Source organism: Daphnia pulicaria, chromosome 6, assembly GCF_021234035.1.
Source record: "Daphnia pulicaria isolate SC F1-1A chromosome 6, SC_F0-13Bv2, whole genome shotgun sequence".
Taxonomy (NCBI): domain Eukaryota; kingdom Metazoa; phylum Arthropoda; class Branchiopoda; order Diplostraca; family Daphniidae; genus Daphnia; species Daphnia pulicaria.
In genome coordinates, this window is record NC_060918.1 from 20,381,785 (window position 1) to 20,386,170 (window position 4,386).

Sequence of the window (4,386 nt, forward strand, 5' to 3'; positions counted from 1 at the left end):
TGTCTTTTTCTAATGGTAAAGGAATTACTACTTCTCCCGACACTAACGTAAAGTTCTCGAAGCGATGTGGCTCTAAAGAGGGTACTGTTGCAGACGGCCCCGTCTGTCTCCTTACTCCATCTATGAACCCCTTTCTGTACTGTATGGGTGCCCTGAGGGCCCTTGTGATTGCCATTGTGACCGCCAGTGGGCGCGACTGTCATGTGACGGCCGGCACACGAAAGAGCAGTGAGTAGATCTCGTGTGGTAGTTGAGACGAGTGCGTCTCTGTAAGACTTACTGTCGTAAGCAAGTTGAGAGAGAGCTTTGGCTTAAACACCTGGCTCACTCGCGGTATCGTGTTTCGTGTAAGTAGAATATACTAGTGTAAGCACCCCTATTTTGTGTGTCGCGTGTTTCCTTATTCGAGTAGATTACAACATTTGGTGTCAGAAGTCGGGCACGGGCCACCGAACAGTTCTCTTTTTTTTGTTTTGTTGGTAAAATTTTGTTGCTTTTCTTTTTTTTTTGAGAACTGCCCGTGCAATATCCAAGTCATTTTCTTTTTTTTGATAACGCCCCCTCGTCTCTTTCATTGATTTAGTTCATTATTTATGGTTTTTGTGTCTTGTGTATGACACACGAGAATTTTTTTTTAGTAATCGATTATTAGTTGAATCAGTTTTTTTTTGTCACGTCATCAGCCCCCCCCTTTCAATTTTTTTTTTCTCGTGTTGAAAACGCCCCCACCCACCCTCCATAACATTTCGCGCGTAAAACCACGTGGCCCGTCGAGGCATTGAAACAATTCTTTTTCTTTTTTTTGGCTTATGGAATCTGCGAGATAGTCGCCATTTTCTTTTTTTGTACTTCGTGTGAATGGGCTTTTGGCTCATGGTAGTAGATAATTATTAGTACTTTACGTTTTTTTTTTTTCCTCGTGTGTTCGACCACGTCGTTGTGTGTCGTTAATATCACCTAAATTTGATTGAAGTTTCTTTATTAATTTTTTGTTTTGCGTTCCGTAAGTCGGTCATATTGATAGTTTTTTTTTGGTTGTTTGAATTATATGCCGCCTAAACGTGGAGAATCTACAGTGCCATTTCAGATTAGGACGCGTTCAAACACCCAAACCGCCGTCACACCGGTGACACGTGCAAGAGTAGTAACGCCAACCACACTCGTACCGTCACCATCCGTGCGTGGTGGCTCAAGTAGGCTAACATTTAATTTACCAGTTCCGGCAACTGCAGTTGCAAGGGTAGCAGACATGGCGGTACCACAAAATCTAATAGATGCGTTGACGAATCTTGCGACAGCAATGGCCGCAGATCGAACGGCTGCCCAAAATCAATCGACGGCGCTTTTGAATGCGCTAGACCAGCAGCGTCTTCAATCAGTGGCATTGGTACAACAACTCGCAGACGACGCCGCGGCTGCCCCAGCAGCAGCAACGCCTCGTGTAGCAGCTGCAGCCGTCGAATCTATCCCGTTTTTTGAAGGTAAATTAAGGGATTTCCCGCAAGATTTTGTAGATTTTGTAGACAGAGTTGCCGTGGCCGAAGATTGGACAGACGCACAGCGTATCCAGGTAGCATCAAGGCGACTGTTGAAGACAGCATTGGATTGGCATATTCACATCGGCCATACGCATGCAACCTGGGCTGCCTGGTCTGGAGCGTTCATCACGAATTTTTCACCACGTTTACACGTAGGTGAATGGCTCAGGTTGGTAGAAGAAAGACGACAGAAAATCGATGAATCAGGTATTGAGTACGCTTTAGATAAGCATAAATTGTTACGTGTTGCCCCTATCCCCCTTAACGATGAAAAGATGGTAGCTTTTCTTATAGATGGCCTGGCAAGTTGGCAACATGTGGCCGCCATGACAGCGAACCGTCCAGCCAACGTCGCGGAATTTATCCAGCGGATTCGTGCTTTGGAGACCCTTGGTGTAGCATCACGTGTCTTCCCCCCACCAGTAGCGCCACCAGTAGCTCCACCAGCAGCTCCGACAACAACCCCACCAGTGGCGCCACCTAGCGCTCCTGATTTGAACGCCACTCTAGCAACATTTGGCAATCAGCTGGTTAACCAACTGACTGCACAGCTCAACAAGATGACGATTGGGAGTCGTGGCACCGGTGGCGGAGGAGGCGGAGGTGATCGTGGTGGAAGAAGCGGAGGTGATCGCGGAGGAGGAGGATGGATTGACCCAAGTAAGCGGAAATGTTACAGCTGCGACGCGATTGGACACATGGCCCGTCACTGCCCAACAAAGTCGGGAAAAGGACCAACCGGAAGTTAGGAGCAAGGCCTATGCTCACCGGTTATGCACACCTTCCTTGTCGTCCCCAGCTTCCACTGGTTAAGGTATTCATAGAAAGTATTGGTGAAGTAACTGGCCTGGTAGATACAGGCGCTAGTATGTCTGCTATAAGACTTAGTGTAGTAAAAAATGTTTTGGATCCTAAGCGTGGAAAATCTTTTTTGAATCTAACTGGGGTGGATGATAAAAAAGTTATGGTAGATTCTTTTTGTTCTTTAAAAGTAAAATGGGAAAATAAAGTGGTTGAGTTAAACGAAGTAGCCGTAGTTAAAAATTGTCCATTTGCATTGATTCTTGGTGTAGATTGGATTGTGAAAAGTAAATTGAATTTGATTGTAGAAGATGGTAAAATTGTTTTAAAATCTCAGGATTCAAACCAACCAAAAGTTAAGAAAGTTCGTTTTGCTGGAATCGAAGAGCGAAATATTTGTAGTGAAGAGGATGATGAGAACGATTTTTTTGTGTCTGACGAGCTGATTGATTCTTTAGAGGCAGAAAATAAAACAAAGAGGTGCCCTCGTGTGATAGGCACAGAAGTAAAAGTCGTGGAATCAGCTGTTATACCAGCAGAGTCTCTTTGTTTTGTAAAAGCTAAAGTTTCTAAGAAGTTCAGTGGTAATGTTATCGTCAGGCCAAATATGTGTGCTCATCCTGGTATGGAATGGGTTATTCCATCCTGTGTTGTGAATGTGTCAGCAGGAAAACTTAAAATCCCCGTATTAAATATGAAAATGTCATCTCTTGTGTTACGTCGTAAAGATTTTATAGCGTATGTAGATACAGATTTCGATAGCAACATGGTCGTCGTCGGACAAGAAAAGCAGCCAGAAAATCCCGTCTGCTCTTTGGTCGAAAATGCTGGTGAATCCGATGAGAAGCTGAAGACCCTGATGGACGCCCGCGTAGGCGAAAATTTGTCTGAAGAAGAGAGGAGTGCCGTTTTCGAGCTCCTGAGCAAATATCTTCGGTGTTTTCCCTCATCAGATGGCGAACTTGGATTTACAAACATGGCGGAGCATTTCATCGACACTGGCGACGCTCAACCAATCAGCTGCGTCCCGTATCGCGTGTCAGCTATGGAACGAAAGATCATAATGGAAAAAGTCGCCGATATGCTGAAACAAGGTATCATTCGTCCGTCATTTAGTCCGTGGGCAGCACCGGTTGTGCTGGTTAAAAAGAAGTCGGGTGACTTTAGGTTCTGCATCGACTTTAGACGTTTAAACGCAGTGACAAAAAGAGACGTTTACCCTTTACCCCGATTGGATGACGTTTTTGATCGTCTTGCTGGTGCGAAATATTTTTCGAGTTTAGACTTAATGAGTGGCTACTGGCAAGTGCCCGTTGCCTCCGCTGATACGTGTAAAACAGCGTTTGTCACTCCAGATGGATTGTATGAGTTTGTTCGTTTGCCGTTTGGACTGAATAATGCACCGTCCACTTTTCAACGGTTGATGGATCGAGTGTTAGCTCGCCTGAAATGGCAAATGTGTCTTGTTTATTTAGACGATGTGTTAATTTTTGGGAGAACGTTCGACGAACATCAGAAAAGACTTGAGTGTGTGCTAATGGCTTTGGTGGAAGCCGGATTAACTTTAAACGTGTCTAAATGTATTTTTGCGACAAACAGAATTTTTCATTTAGGTCACACCATCGATGAGTACGGAATCCGGCCAGACTCTGAAAAAATTAGTGCTCTTGTTAATTTTAAAATTAATAACGTTAAAACATTGAGAGCCTTTTTAGGCCTCGCATCTTTTTATCGTCGTTTCGTTCCAGATTTCGCTACAATAGCACATCCGCTGCACAAGCTCCTGAAAAAGAATTCCGTATGGAGCTGGACGGAAGCCCAAGAATCGGCAAAAGCTGCGTTGACTAACCGCTTGGTGTCTTCCCCTGTGCTGGCGCACTTTGACCAAAACATCGATGTAGTTGTACAAACAGACGCCAGCCTGGTAGGCCTTGGGGCCGTTTTAATGCAAGATGCCGGTGATGGACCACGTCCAGTAGCGTTCATCAGCCGAAAACTTACAGACGCGGAAAGCAAGTATCATGCTAATGAGCTAGAGTGTTTGGCA